Source organism: Somniosus microcephalus, chromosome 8, assembly GCF_052327205.1.
Source record: "Somniosus microcephalus isolate GS21.2 chromosome 8, FLI_Smic_1.0, whole genome shotgun sequence".
NCBI classification, from domain to species: domain Eukaryota; kingdom Metazoa; phylum Chordata; class Chondrichthyes; order Squaliformes; family Somniosidae; genus Somniosus; species Somniosus microcephalus.
In genome coordinates, this window is record NC_140994.1 from 67,357,081 (window position 1) to 67,373,982 (window position 16,902).

A 16,902-nucleotide genomic window follows, 5' to 3' on the forward strand; every position below is an offset into this window, starting at 1 on the left:
TTTCTGATCTGTTGGTTGTGGGATCGCTTAGCTCTGTCTATAGAATGCTGCTTCCGCTGTTTAGCATGTACGTAGTCCTGTGTTGCAGCTTCCCCAGGTTGCCACCACATTTTTAGATACACCTGGTGATGTTCCTGGCTTGCTCTTCTGCACTCCTCAGTGAACCAGGGTTGGTCCCCTGGCTTGCTGGTAATGGTAGAGTGAGGGATATGCTGGGCCATTAGGTTACAGATTGTAGTGGAATACTATTCTGATGCTGCTGATGACCCACAGCACCTCATGGATGCCCAGTTTTGAGCTGCTAGGTCCATTCTGAATCTATCCCATTTAGCACGGTGGTAGTGCCACACAACACGATGGAGGGTGTCCTCAGTGTGAAGACAGGACTTCGTCGCCACAAGGATTGTGCGGTGGTCATTATTGCTGCCAATAATGGGCGTGCCACGATCATGTCTGAAGCCGGTGCCTAGTTCAATGACAGGTGATTTATTATTATTGTCTTTCATTACAGTTAGTTATAACTGAGTGGCTTGCTAGGCCATTTCAGAGGGCTGTTAAGAATCAACCACATTGCTGCGGATCTGAAGTCACATATAGGCCAGATCAGGTAAGGACGGCAGATTTCCTTCCCTAAAGGACAGCAGTGAACCAGATGGGGTTTTAAGACAATCTGATCGTTTCATGGTCACTAGCTTTTTTAAAATACCAGATTTATTTAATTAACTGAATTTAAATTCCCGTGGTGGGATTTGAACTCGTGTCTGAATCATTAGTCCAGCTCTCTGGATTGCTAGCCCAGTAACATTACCACAATGATACCATTTGGTTGAGCTGTTAAACTGAGGCCCCATTTGCCTGCTGAAGGTGAATGCAAAAATATCCCATGGCACCTGTAGTGTATGTGCTTTAAGTCAGAACTACTTTTTACAGCTCCTGTATACTGTAGTACCGCCAGTAACCACACTGGTATATAAGCTGTGCACATGCCTCTGTACCCCAGTCTAGAGATGACCCTCCTCCAGTAAAGACCTGTTGTTTGTTTATGTACAGCATCCGTGTAATTATTTATCCACTGAACCATGGATCTAACAGTGGCGACGAGTGTTGATGCGAATCTACCTGCAACATAAAAAAGAAAAAAAAATAGTCGAGTCCAGGAACACGGGCTTCGACCGCGAGCAACTGCCCAGCAGTCAGGCAGAGATCCAACTTTGCTGGGGAGGCTGTGGAGAGCCGGGCTTGGTTCCCCAGCCACAACGAGCAGTAAGAGACCGACGACAGGTCAAGAGCAGACCCTTCCCGAGCAGCGGCGGCTGGAGCCGACCGACGGCAGAGAGAGAGAGCCGGGCAGCGTCGACGGGGTAAGAAAGAGGGTGAAGAGAGCAGGGCGCAGCCGGGGATTGATCACCGAGCGGCGTCGAGGAAAAATACTGCAAACCGGAGAGAGAGAGGGTAAGAAACAGCCGGGTTCTAGACTGAGCGGCGTCGACAAATATCAAGAGAAGAACGCGCAGAGCACAGCCAGGGATCACGGGCTGATCAGGGTCCGCGGGGCAAAGCAAGGGGAGATGCCATTGAGCCGCAGAGAAGCAGGGAGAGCGCGGGAGGCGCCATTGAGCCGCGGAGAAGCAGGGGGAGCGCGGGAGGCGCCATAGAGCCGCGGAGAAGAAGGAAGAGCGCGGGAGATGCCATTTTGTGAAGCCGCAGCGGAGAAGACGGGTGAGCGCGGGAAGGAAGGAAAGCGCGGGAGACGCCATTTTGTGCCAGCGGAGAAGAAGGGGAAGCGCGGGAGGCGCCATTGGGGATAGTTAACGCACAACCAAGGATGCCGAAGAGTGGCAGTATCTCTACGTTCAACAATGAAGTCGAAGATTGGGCGACATATGTGGAACGTATTGAGGTGTACTGCAGGGCAAATGAAGTGCCAGATGCTAATAAAGCACTGGTTCTGTTAAATTCCATGGGTGCAAACACTTATGGGTTACTGCGAAATCTAATAACCCAGAGAAGCCGGTAAACAAGGATTTTGGAAGCATAGTAGAAATCCTATAGGACCACTTAAGCCCCACACCGCTGCTGATAGCAGAACGATTTAAGTTCCATAAAAGGAACCAACACAAAGACGAAAGCAATGCTGAGTACCTAACGGAACTGCGCAAGCTATCGAAATACTGCCAGTTTGGAGCGGGACTAGCAGACACGTTAAGGGGCAAGTTTGTATGTGGGCTACAAAGTGAAGGAACCCAGAAACGGCTTCTATCAGAAAAGGACCTTACGCTGGACAAAGCTTTCAATATGGCAGTATCACACGAAGCAGCCGCAAGGGGCGCTGCAGAGGTACAACGGAGACCGCAAGAATATGGCACCAACAAAATGACCTATGGAACAGGGAAGTGCTATCGCTGCGGCAGAACAACACATGACCAGAAAGATTGTTGGTTCAAGGACCAAGTGTGCAGACAGTGTGGGAAAGCAGGACACATAGCAAGAGTCTGCAGGTCTGGGAAGAAAACCAACAGTAAGAAATCTCCACAGGAGAAGTACAAAAAGGTACACCAGGTGATGGACAGTGGTTCAGATGAACAGAAAAGTGACACAGACTCCGGAAGCAAGGAGCTGGGTTGTCTGAAACTACATAATGTAACCGAAATAGAGGATCACCAGACTATCTGGGTTACACTCAAGATAGACGGAGTCCAAGTGGAAATGGGCTTGGACACAGGGTCAGCTCTAACAGTCATAAATCAAAGAGACTACAAGCAGCTATTTTCACACATACCCTTGAAAGCTACAGAGATTGTGTTGAAGACGTATACGGGGCAAAAAGACTACCCCAAAGGAAAAATAAGGGTGAAAGTGTCATATAAAGGTCAGGAAATACCTAAAATGGATATATATGTATTGCCAAATGGAGGACCACCACTGCTAGGACATGAGTGGATCCGGAAGATACATTTAGATTGGCATTCCATACAGGCACTGAAGGTGGAGGCCAAAAAGGATGACGACGTCACACCTGGACGACTGTCAAAAATGCTAACTGACGCAAAAGAAGTGTTCCAGGAGGGACTAGGAACACTAAAAGGAATAACAGCAACAATTAAAATAGAGGATAATGCAAGCCCAAAGTTTCTGAAGGCCAGACCAGTGCCTTATGCGATCAGACCAGCGGTTGAAGCAGAGCTGGAAGGGTTGGAACGTTCAGGAGTACTGTCCAAAGTGGACTGGAGCGAGTGGGCTACACCCATCGTCCCTGTAATGAAGAGGTCGTTGAGTAATACGCCTGGGGAACCAAAGAAGGTCCGCATCTGTGGGGATTTTAAGGTGACAGTGAACCTAGTCCTTCACACGGTGCAATATCCGCTTCCACAAATTGAGGATATTTTCGCCTCGCTATCTGGTGGTAAACGCTTCACCAAAATTGATCTAGCCCAGGCGTACTTGCAAATGGAGGTAGAAGAAGCTTCGAATCATTACCTTACGATCAACACCCATAAAGGTCTCTATCAATACAACCAGCTGGTGTTTGGAGTAGACTCGGCTCCGGCTATCTGGCAAAGGACGATGGATCAGGTTCTGCAATGGATTCTGTTGAGTCTGTATGTCCCAGTTATGTTTAGGATCAATCACTGGACACAGACAACAAGAATAACTTTTAACAGGTCTTTACTATTCGGAGGTCAGGGCTGAACTGCCCAGCAAATCCTTACACAACACTTATATACCGGTGTGGTCACCACCGGTATTACAGTATACAGCAGCCAAGAGAAAGTAGTACATCTCTTAAAGTAGTTCTCTTAAGGTGGAACAGGTTACATACACCACAATCCTCCCTTTTTAGCTTAACAGTTATATCCCCATTTAACACACATATTAACATATATACAACTTCATGCAAAACAGTTCAAAGATTCAGTCTCTGAGGAGGCCTCCTGATTCGAGTTGGATAACGCCTTTCAGGGGTCTCTGATTCTCGTTGTTGGGGTGACTCATCTAGTTGGTCTCTTATGGATTGGACATCATCATCAGGTACATTCACTTCTGAGGTAGATGCTTCAGGTTCACTAACTTCTTCCACGGTTGTCTCTGCCGTAACCATGGGTTCGACCCTTGTTTTCGATTCTACCAGTTGGTCAGCATGACGCCGTATTACATTTTCACCAACATCTACCGTGTACATCAGGGGTCCTTGTCTGACCCGAATTGTTCCAGATTGCCATTTCTCGTTTTTATAATCCCGGGCTAACACTGGTTGTCCTATTTCGAAACTCCGAGTGGTCTTGTTATTTATATGCTGGAACTGTTTGTTTTCAACTTCCCTCCGCACATTTGGTTTTAACAAGTCCAACCTGGACCGCAACCTCCTGTTATAGAACATCATGGCAGGACTTTGGTTTGTCACTGCATGGGTGGCGTTTCGATATGCCAGTAGGAATTTGTCCACCTTGTGTTGTAGTGGAATCTGATCTTCGCTCATGGCCTTTATCGCTTTTTTGAACGTTTGTACAAATCTCTCAGCCAACCCGTTTGTAGCCGGATGATATGGGGCAGAGGTATAATGTTTCACCCCATTCTTCTTCATGAATCTCTGGAATTCTTCTGACACGAACTGTGGTCCGTTGTCTGAACATATTTGTTCTGGCAATCCATTTCTTGCAAATATCGTTCTTAACACCGCGATCGTCTTTTCCGAGGTAGTGGTAGTCATCTTAATCACTTCTGGCCATTTAGAATGTGCGTCCACCGCAATTAAAAACATGGAGTCCATGAAAGGACCAGCAAAGTCAATATGTACACGTTGCCATGGGGTTGAAGGCCATTCCCATGGATGCAGCGGTGCAATCGGAGGTGCATTTTGCACTTTTTGGCACCCTGAGCAGCTTTTCGTCAGCTCCTCTATCTGTTGGTCGATACCCGGCCACCACACATAAGCCCTAGCAAGGCTTTTCATCTTGACTCCCCCCAGATGACCTTCATGCAGTTCCTTTAGAACTCTCTCTCTTAACTTAGGAGGAATAATCACCCTTGTTCCATACATCAATGTTCCTTGACAGACGGACAGCTGTTCTCGTCTTGCTGAGAATGCCGGTAACAGTGGATCACCATGTGCTGGCCATCCCTTCACTGTCACTTTGTAGACCCTGGACAGTGTCGGGTCGTTCCTGGTTTCTCTTTCAATACTTGCATTGGTGACTGGTAAACATTCGATGATGGTCGAGTGAAATAACTCAGCAGGGTCAACCGTCGGTGCCTCCTCCTCTGTAGGTAGTGGCAGGCGCGACAGCCCATCAGCATTACCATGCTGCTTTGTACCTTTGAATTCTATCTGATATTGATGAGCCCCTAGGAAAGGGACCATCTCTGGAGTCTCTGTGCTGTCATCACCGAAACACCCTTCTTAGGGTTAAAAATGGATACCAACGGCTGGTGGTCTGTCAGAAGCGTAAACTTTTGGCCCTGCAGGTAATGATTAAACTTCTTTACTCCCCACACAAGGCTGAGAGCCTCCCTATCTATCTGAGCATAGTTGCGCTCAGCGGAGGTCAATGATCTGGATGCGAATGCAACTGGCCTCTCCTGGCCATTTGGCAACTTGTGTGAGAGTACTGCCCCAATACCATATGGAGAAGCATCACAAGCCAAACGAATAGGCAGCGTTGGGTTGAAGTGAGCCAACACTTCCTCTGAGGTGATCAATGCCTTGCTTTCGCGAAAGGCCCTCTTACAGTCCTCGCTCCACTTCCATGGTACTCCCTTCTGCAAAAGAGCGTTCAGCGGCTGCAGCACCGTGGATAAATTTGGCAGAAAGTTATGGTAATAGTTAATCAGCCCTAGAAACGACCTCAATTGGGATACATTATCCGGAGCGGGAGCCTTCACAACAGCTTCGATCTTATCAGGAGACTTATGAAGCCCCTCCTGGTCAATGACATGACCACAGTACGAGATCCGCTTCTGAAAGAATTCACATTTCTGGCGATTAACTTGAAGACCATATTCTTTCAATCTGGTGAGCACCAGTTCCAAGTTTGCAAGGTGTTCCTCGTCATCATCTCCTGTAATCAGAATATCGTCCAGGTAACATTGTGTACCTGGAATTCCCTGTAATACCTGCTCCATGGCCCTCTGCCAAATTGCTGGAGCCGATGCCACTCCAAAAACCAGTCTATTATACCGGTAGAAGCCTCTATGCGTGTTGATCGTGAGATACTGGCGTGACTCTTCCTCAACTTCCATCTGTAAGTACGCCTGCGCCAGGTCTACCTTGGTGAAGTGTTTCCCGCCAGACAACGAAGCGAAGATATCCTCAATCCGCGGAAGCGGATACTGCACCGTGTGAAGCACCGGATTAACAGTGATCTTGAAATCTCCACAGATGCGAACCTTCCCCGGTTCCCCCGGCTTGTTGCTCGATGAACGCTTCATGACGGGGACAGTGGGCATGGCCCGCTCACTCCAGTCTACCTTAGACAGTACTCCTGAACGTTCCAGCCCTTCCAGCTCAGCTTCCACAGCAGGTCGTATTGCATAAGGTACCGGTCTGGCTTTGAAAAATTTCGGGTTTGCATGTTCTTCAACCTTGATGTTTGCCATAATTCCTCTCAGTGTTCCCAGTCCCTGTTGGAACACCTCTTTAGCATTGTCCAATATTCTGGACAATCGTTTAGGTTTGACATCTTTTGTACCGGAATCTACCGTTAGTGCTTTTAAGGAATGCCAGTCCATATTTATTTTCCTAATCCACTCCCATCCCAGTAGTGGTGGACCTCCCTCAGGTAGCACATATAAGTCCATTCCTCGGCTTTCTTTGCCCTTGTGGACCACCTTTACCTCTATCTTCCCGATGGGGTATACTCTTTGCCCCGTGTATGTTTTCAATACAATCTCCGTATCCCGTAGGGGAATATGTGGGAATAACCTTTTGCAATCTTTCTTATTCATGACCGTCAATGCCGATCCAGTGTCCAATTCCATCTTCACTTGGACTCCTGCTATCTGAAGTGTGACCCAAATTGTTTGGAGATCTGCTTCCTTACCAACATTGTGTACTCTTAGACTACCCAGTTCATTACTGCTGGAGTCTGAATCTGACTTCTGTTCATTCAAACTGTTCTCTGTCACCTTGTGTACCTTTCTGTACTTTTCCTGCGGTGACTTTTTGTTGCTGGTCTTCTTTCCTGACCGGCATACTTTAGCTATGTGACCAAGCCTGCCACATTTTCTGCATTCCTGATTTTTGAACCAGCACTGGTTCTGATCGTGCGTTGTCTTTCCACAACGATAACATTTTACTGTACTCAAGACCATTTGATTGGTGCAGAGTTCCGGTGACCGTAGCTGCATTTCCGCAGTGCCTCTCGCTGCGGCTTCTTGCGATGCTGCAATAGTGACAGCTTTATCAAGCGTAAGATCATTCTCCTCAAGCAGTCGCTTTTGTGTTCCTTCTTTTAACAATCCACACACAAATTTATCTCTCAGCGCATCTGCTAGTCCTGTTCCAAGCTGACAGTACTTCGATAGCTTACGTAGTTCAATTAAAAATTCAGCGTTGCTTTCGTCTTTCAACTGCGTTCTTCTGTAAAATTTAAATCGTTCCGCTATCATCAGCGGCGTGGGGTTTAAATGATTTTTCAGGGCAGTAACAATATTCGCGAAAGTCTGATCCGCCGGTTTATTTGGTGATAGAAGGTGCTTCAATAGCCCGTATGTCTTCGCACCTATTGAGCTTAATAAGGCTAGTGCTTTCTCATCATCTGGTACCTTATTTGCTTTACAATAAACTTCCATGCGTTCTACATACGTGGTCCAATCTTCGATATCACTATCAAAGGTATTAATGCTCCCATGTTTAGGCATCCTTGCAAGTTTTTAAATTTTACTTTTTTTTTTCAAAATGGCGGCTTCCCGCGCTTGTCTTCTTCCCCCGCCTACTAAAATGGCAGCTTCCCGCGCTTGGCGGTCTTTCCCGCGCTCACCTTCTTCCCCCGCCGACTACAATGGCGGATTCCCGCGTTTGACTTCTTCCCCCGCTGGCTGCAATGGCGATTGCCTTGCTACTGCCGTTCTCGCCTCCCCAGCGGTTCTCACTCCCCGACGCTGTTTTGCCTCGCAGCCCCGCTTGCAGCCCGGTCCTTTACACCAGCTGCGTTTGAATTCTCCGCGGCTCTCGTGCCTTAAGCTTCTCAACTCCCCGACGCTGCTTTGCCTCGCAGCCCCGCTTGCAGCCCGGTCCTGTACACCAGCTGCGTTTGAGTTCTCCGCGGCTCTCGAGCCTTAAGCTGCCCCAGTCGCTGCGCCTCTCGGCCTCGATTGCAGCCCGGCCCTTTCTACCGGCCGTGGTCGAGCTCTCCGCCCTTATTCCTCCGTTTTCCCTCCCCTACCCCACAGCCAACGCGACCGACTTTCTGCTCGTGTCGCTGATCGGCTTACCCACCACCGTGGTAGAAGGGATGATCACTGCCTGTCGTTGATGGAGGGCTTCGTGGTCAGAATTCTTTTTCTTTTTAACCCGGGTTCTCGATGCCTCCCGTGCGATGGTGCTCAGCAGGATGATGAGGGCGGATGCCTCTTCTCGACGCCCGTTTTGAGGACGAAGCTGCCTTGGATGTAAAATTGCCGCAGGGTAAGATCGGACTCGTCGCCACTGTTGAGTCTGTATGTCCCAGTTATGTTTAGGATCAATCACTGGACACAGACAACAAGAATAACTTTTAACAGGTCTTTACTATTCGGAGGTCAGGGCTGAACTGCCCAGCAAATCCTTACACAACACTTATATACCGGTGTGGTCACCACCGGTATTACAGTATACAGCAGCCAAGAGAAAGTAGTACATCTCTTAAAGTAGTTCTCTTAAGGTGGAGCAGATTACATACACCACAGATTCCAGGGACCCAGTGTTATTTGGACGACATCTTGGTCACGGGCGAAAATGACGGCGATCACCTCGCTAACTTGGAGAAGGTGCTCGCCAGATTAAAGGAATATGGGCTGCGAGCTAATCGCCACAAGTGCGAGTTTTTCCAGAAACAGATCTTGTATTGCGGCCACGTCATCGATGAAGAGGGGTTACATAAGTCCCCTGACAAGATTGAGGCAGTAGTCAAGGCTCCATCACCGGAAAATGTCTCACAACTGAAGTCGTTCCTCGGGCTGGTAATCTATTACCACAAGTTCTTACCACATTTGTCTACGGTACTACACCCGCTGAACACCCTACTGCAAACAGGGGTACCATGGAAGTGGGATGACGAACGTAGACGAGCTTTCCAGAAGTGTAAAGAATTGATCACATCAAAAGAGGTGTTGGCCCATTTCAACCCAGCACGACCAATTCGTTTGGCATGTGATGCATCACCCTATGGTATTGGAGCGGTGCTGTCGCACAAATTCCCAGACGGGTTGGAGAGGCCAGTGGCCTTTGCGTCTCGGTCACTAACCTCAGCCGAGCGCAACTATGCCCAGATTGACAGGGAGGCCCTCAGCCTAGTATGGGGAGTAAAAAAATTTCAACCATTATCTGCATGGGCAGAAGTTCACCTTGCTGACTGACCACCAACCACTTGTCTCCATCTTTAATCCTAAGAAGGGCGTGCCAGTAATGACTGCACAGCGGTTACAAAGATGGTCCCTGTTTCTAGGGGCGAATCAATATGAAATAGAATATAAAGGCACGAAACAGCATGGGAATGCTGATGGGCTATCGCGCCTGCCACTGCCTACGGTGGAGGAAGCACCAGCAGTGGACCCTATCGAGATATTTTATTCGTCGATAATTGAACGATTGCCAGTAACAAACGCGGATATAGAGAAGGAGACCCACAATGATCCGACACTGTCACGGGTATATGAATTGACGGTGAGGGGATGGCCAACACATGGCGACTCACTGTTGCCAGCATTCTCATCCAGAAGAGAACAGCTGTCAGTATGCCAGGGGACAGTGATGTGTGGATCCAGAGTGGTGATTCCACCCAAGTTAAGGGAGAGAGTGCTAAATGAGCTACATGAAGGTCATCTGGGGGGAGTGAAAATGAAAAGCCTTGCTAGGGCTTATGTGTGGTGGCCGGGAATCGATCAACAAATCGAAGACCTAACTAAGAGCTGCTTAGGATGCCAGAAGGTCCAAAATGCACCACCACATGCCCCTCTACACCCATGGGAGTGGCCCTCCTCTCCATGGCAACGGGTGCACATTGATTTCGCTGGTCCATTCATGGACTCAATGTTCTTAATAGCAGTGGATGCTCATTCAAAGTGGCCTGAGGTGATAAAGATGTCTTCAACCACTACAGAGAAAACGATTGCAGTCCTACGGACCATATTTGCCAGAAACGGGTTTGCCAGAGCAGATCTGCTCTGATAATGGACCATAGTTTGTGTCCGACGAGTTCCAAAAATTCATGAAAAGGAATGGGGTAAGGCATTACACATCCACCCCGTATCATCCAGCCACCAATGGATTGGCTGAGAGGTTCATACAAACCTTTAAGAAGGCGATAAAGGCCATGTGCGACGAGGAAATTCCACTACAGCATAAGATGGACAATTTCTTATTAGCCTACCGAAACGCGACACATGCAGTTACCAACCAGACCCCGGCCATGATGTTCTTTAACCGAAGGTTGAGATCTCGTCTGGACTTGCTCAGACCAAATGTGCGAAGAAATGTTGAGGACAAACAATTCCAGCACATCAACGAGAAGCCGACAAGGAGCTTCAATGTAGGGCAACCAGTCTTGGCCCGTGACTATCGAACAGAGAAGTGGCAACCCGGAACGATATGTACAAGGCAGGGGCCATTAATGTACACAGTGGATGTCGGGGAGAACATTGTGAGACGCCACGTCGATCAGATCTTAGTGTCACAGGAAGGCGTCAACCCCATGTCTCGAGTACCTGGGGATGAACCCGACATACCGGTAGCATCTACTTCAGACCCAGTAGCAGTGGAACCCGATGAACTACCCGATGAAAAGGAGTCAGAATCGCCTCTGCACCAAGAACAAGAACCTCCGGAAAGGCGCTATCCCGAAAGGGTCAGGAAGCCGCCCCAAAGACTGAATCTATAAATGGAGTTTTGTTATTAAATGTACATGTAAAAATGTAATTGTTATTTGAATATTAAGGGGGTATTATTAATCTAAAAAGGGAGGAATTGTAGTGTATGTGCTTTAAGTCAGAACTACTTTTTACAGCTCCTGTATACTGCAGTACCGGCAGTGACCACACCGGTATATAAGCTGTGCGCATGCCTCTGTACCCCAGTCTAGAGATGACCCTCCTCCAGTAAAGACCTGTTGTTTGTTTATGTACAGCATCCGTGTAATTATTTATCCAGTGAACCACGGATCTAACAGCACCATTTAGAAGAAGAGCAGGGGAGTAGTTCTGGTGTTCTGGCCAATATTTATCCCTGTATCTATGTAAAAGGTGCTGGATAAAATGCAAGTTCTTTCTCTTTCTTCTTTACTTTTGTCACATCACCTTTCCTACAGAGGGCGCTATCGCATTATCATGTGTTTTGGAGAAGAAGAGGAGGAACAGAGGGAGGCCAGGTTTTGACCCGAAACATTGACTCTAATTTCTCTCCACGGATGTTGCCTGGCCTGCTGAGTTTTTCCAGCATTTCCTGTTGTTATGTCAGAAACCTCACCCACCAGTACCCCCACTCCAGAATATACAGACGATGGTGCTCCTACCGCCACTTGACCCAGGAACAGTGCTTGTTGATGCGGCGCCTCACTAAGGAAGTCCTGCACACTGCTACCTGATCTGTGATCCAACTCCTCTGCTTCTTCTTGCTGTGTGACATTCAGAGGAGGAGGAGCAGAAGCGAGTTTAGAATGGGTTGCGGAGGAGCACAGTTCCCTTGTGACTGGCAGTAGAAGGAGTAATGCGAGGTTTCACGATAACAGGCAGGGAGATGGGTGGCCAACCAAAGCAGCCACTTGTAACAGTTAAAGGGAGATGCTGGATGATTGATCATGTCATTTCGTGGGTGTCGTATTCCTGTGGTTTTTGTTGAATTTCTGCAGCTCCCCTGGCTGCTGCTTCATACGATACTGCCACGCTGAAAGCCTTATCTAGCGTCAGCTCTTTTTCTGAGAGTAACTTCTTCTGTGTTCCTTCACTCAGGAGTCCACAGACAAATTTGTCCCGTAGGGTATCTGCCAGTCCTGCTCCGAACTGGCAGTGCCTTGATAGCTTGCGTAGCTCCGTAAGATACTCAGCATTGCTCTCATCTTTGTGCTGAGTTCTCCTGTGGAATTTAAATCTTTCTGCTATCAACAGCTGTGCAGGATTTATGTGTTCCTGTAGGACAGCAACAATTTCGTTAAAACTCTTCACCTTCGGTTTGGCTGGAGTAATCAGGTCCCGCAATAGGCCGTACGTTCTAGCGCCCATTAAGTTTAGCAATATCGATGCCTTTTTCCCCTCTGCTATTTCGTTTGCCTCGAAATATACTTCGAATCTTTCCACATACGTGGTCCAGTCCTCGAATGTATTATCAAAAGCAGTGATACAGCCAGTCTTCGGCATCTTGCAAATCTAAAATGGCGCCTCCCGCGCTTTGCCTTCTTCCCCGATTTAACAAAATGGTGCCTCCAGCGCTTTGTCTTCTTCCCCGCTGTTGTTAGCGCTGCTTTCCACGGTTTCTTGCGCGTTAAATATTGATTCTTTTTCTTTTATTATTTTCCCGTCGTGGAGCGGACCCTCTGGGACACTTCCCTCCCTCTTCTTAGGTCCGAACGCTGCCCGGCTTCGAAGCACTGGCCGTGCCTTGTGTGCTCCACCCTCTCTCTCTCTCTTTGTTTCCTGACTCGCTGCCCGGCCCCGTTGAAAAGCCACCCGATCGAGCTTCAGCCCGCCGCAGCCCAGGAAGGATCAGAGCACTACCTGCCACCAGCCCGATTAGCTGGGAAACCACAGACTGAGGAACCCAGCCTGGCTCTGGACAGTCTCTCCTGCAAGTTTTTAAACCAATGATTGACGGTCGACGCCCGTTTCCCGAGTTTCTTTGGATTCTATTTTTTTCTTTCTTTCTTCTGGCTCCGACCTTCAACAACGTCGTCTGAGGTACTGCCGAGTTGCAGGTAAGTTCGTTTCGTATTCGTCGCCAGTGAATGATTGAGACACGGACCAGCAGGAGTGAAAACAAACAAGTGTTTACTGGTGTAAGTCAGTAGTGAAACTAAACAACAGAGGCTCTCTAGCGCCTTTTATACAGGGGTGGTCACTGCCGGTACTGCAGTCTGAGACCAGTTATTCTCTTAAAGGTACATACACAACAGTTTCCCTGAGGTTTCTCTCTCTAGAGGCCTCTCTCTCTTGCACAGTAAACCTTGAGTGGTTCGACCCACTCGCCCCTTAGATTCTATACTCTGGACTTAGGTGCAGGAACTACAATGTAGAGAAAACTCTTGTAGACCAAGTTTGATGAAACAAAATGAAATTTTATTGCATAAGGAAAATTATCAAATCAAATGCAAGCAGATAAGGGAATACATGGGGGGGGGGAACAACACAAAACAAATCATAACGACACAGTACTAACTAAAGCAAATACAGGTATCTTATACTCTACAAGATCATTATGAAATAAGGAAACACACGGAACATCGAGGGACAACAACTCATGTTAATTGTACCCTTAAAAATCCACCCCCTTATTAAACCTATCGAGACCTGATTGTGAAGGGCCAGAAATATGCTCACCAATCCCACTAGGAAGTGCAAGGTTTTGAAATCGAGTCTGTGTTTGGTCCTTTCAGGCTTTTTGTCTCCACGTGGATTGTGGAGCCCCGGCGAGCTGCGCCACACCTCTCTCCTGAGGTGGGGGTTGGGGGCGGCTGGACACCGGCGGGCCTGGATGTCGGCGGGGTCGAGGATCGTCGGCTCGACCCTGGTTAGAGGAGCCTTGGGCTGGCTCCCATCGCTTCTTCAGTTTCCTTTCTCTTCTCCCGAGCCGTGGTGGCTGGAAGGTTTCTTCGCTTGGGACCTTTATTTTTTTGTTTCTTCTCCCAAGCTGGGTCGATGGCCTCTCGTTCCTGCAACGGCCCGGGGATGGTCGATGATCTCCCGATGTGCTTCCCCGGGGTGGAACGCCTGCGATTGACTGCTCCTTTTTCTGGGTGTCCGGAATCAAGCTGCGTGTCTGAGCTCAAGCTGCAGGCTTGCAACTGTCTGCGTTCCAACTCGCTTTTGCCCCTCTCCCACTTGCCGAAAAGTCTCTCCAGATATACCTTTCTTCCAGAGGCTTCATTTCCCGCCCAAAATCAGGTTAGTCTTTGTTTTAATTTTGGCGGGCTGCGAGCACAGTGGGGTAGCCATTATATTTTAAAAGGCTTAAATGGCTGGTAACAGGCCCATCTCTGGCCTGGAATTGTCTCCATTGTTTTCAATGGCCTACTGATCTCATTATCTAGTCCTGGGTGCTGTTCTCATGAATATGAAATTGTCCCCTTTTGTCTGGGGCAACATTTTGATGGCCTCTGTCTCCAGGCCGATCTTGACTAGATCTGCATCTAATCCATATGTATACCTGTGGGTCTGGTTTCGTTCTCTCAGAAACGGCTTCCAGAACTTACTGTGGGTTGAATCCACAAATCTGTCTGAGGTTGCGCAGGAACCATTTTAAAGTGTCCCAATAAGCTGGTCACATGGTATGGTGGCCATTTTGTATGCCCCTTTTTCTGGGCTTCTTTTAAAACAGTCTTTAAAATCATGGCCTCTTCTGCCATTTGAACCTTATTAATATAAAGTCCAATTTTGCGAATCCTACACTCCCCCCTGATGATACTGTAACTTGCTTGAAGTATCATAACTCTGGGTGAGCAAAATTTTCTGACTTTCCACAATCTAACCATCCCCAGTATTTACCTATCTATGACCCCACGATACATGCATTTCCCATTTCAGAAAAATCTAGTGTACATCAAGCATCTATAAATGGCAATACCTTGGAGTTAAACATCTAACAACTTACTTCCAGGCGTGGAGGGGGTCCTTATACCCTTACATCACCTAGTGCATACACATTACTTTCTAATAATAACATCACATCTAATAAAACTTCAATAAGAAAATAAAGTACATACACGAAAAATTCAAGAATACAAATGAAAACATATCAAAAATAATACAGAGGAGGGAGGGAAAACTTTAACTTTATACAAAACAGCAAAACTAAACGGGTGTCTCTTCTTCTACCCGCACATAATGCTCCCTCCATTCCCCTCTATTCTCATACTTTTGCGAGTGTTTGACCTTCTTACAGTGTACAAACAACAAATAAACTACAATGACAACCTGGCATACTACAAGAATGTGGGAGGCTATCCTAATCCAGGAAGGGACTTCTATATTAGTGAACAGGTCCCACCACGGTGGGGTCACTATGTCCAATATGTCTGCCCCTATCTCTAGAGTCTTCTGCTCCAGTGTGTAGAAGTGTTTCTGTGAAACCACAATGGCTTTTAATATCTTGGTGAGGTGTTCAGGGAGAGGGGGAATGATATATCCAAAATGTGCAACGAAACGCTGCAGATCAGTGAAATTCTCTTTCACAGTGATGTGAACAGTGGAAGGTTCAGGACTGGGGACAATTCGCTCTTGGGCCACTTGAACATCTGCCCTGGGCTTGAAACAGAAGCTGCTGTCACTAACTGGACACCAACCGTGCTGTCCATGCTGGTAGTGGGGCGCTGCCGTGGTGACACAGCATGTCCCACCTCCTATATATGCCACCTGCGGGGGCACATGGCCTTGTGCCATTGCCTCCATGGTGCAATTTATAGGCTTCGCGCCAGCAGTTCTGAACCCGCACTGTGGTTTTGAATGGGCATTCAAGTGCTGGGGACACAGGATGATGTGTGCTCCCCGGCTCCGGCGCCCCGAGAGGTCGGTACCCGTCATTGCATGCTCCCATCGAATGACGTAAGGTGGGGCCCCCGTGTAGCGAATGTGCGCACCCCCCTGAATGACTCCAATGCTCTCCACCCTGTATACCGGGGCGGGTTTGGCTGTCTTTCCCATCACCGGCATTCTTACCACTATCCCCATAATGGTGTGATTAGACCGTCCACAGTCCACTGGGACTGGGTAGGCCTCTGAAGCTAATCTGAGCTGGCACAGACTCAATGTATTCTCAAAAGGGTGTAGGGCTGCGAGGTGCTTGTTGCTAATCCAGGAGGGGACTAAGCCTTGCTTTAAATCCTCCAGATTACTGTGGCCCTCGCCCAGTAACCACGCCCCGTATAGCACACAAGCTTCGTTCTGCGCAGCCTGATCGGACGCATTCCGATCCTCCCTAATGAGGGCATTTACCGCTCTGGCGTGTTTCTCCAGCTCCGCTATTATCTCTTTTAAGTGTAGTGTCATGGCCTGGTCCTCGTGTAACTCAGATCCCACTACCTTATTCTCATCAGTCAGTATTTTTCTCAACTGTGTTTTTAAACCATTAATCTGGGTTTGCAGCTCCACGTCATCCAGTGTGTTGATGACAGAATTTCCTGTGTTAAAAGCTGTGAAAATATCATTTACTGCACCCCTTCTTTGTCTCCCTATTCTGTCCAAGACCTCATGTGGTGTGGTGTACAATGCGGCTCTGTCGATATCGGTAAAGTCGAATTCGTAAAACTGTTTAAACATGTTTGTTAACAGGACCTGGTATAATTGCTCCGTTTCCTTGGGGCACCACGCTGGCAATCTTACCTCGGTGAGATTTAAAATCACCGAAGCCACCGCGCAGTGGACCCCTTGGTACAGTACCTGATCTGTGGGTACCAATCCATTCTCGGGTCCCTTTATCGTGGTGGGGCACCCTTCCTTGAGGGCTTTAGCTACTGGAACTGTGGGCAGGGGCTTGCGGGGTCGGGTGATGAGCTCCGTGGCGTTTAC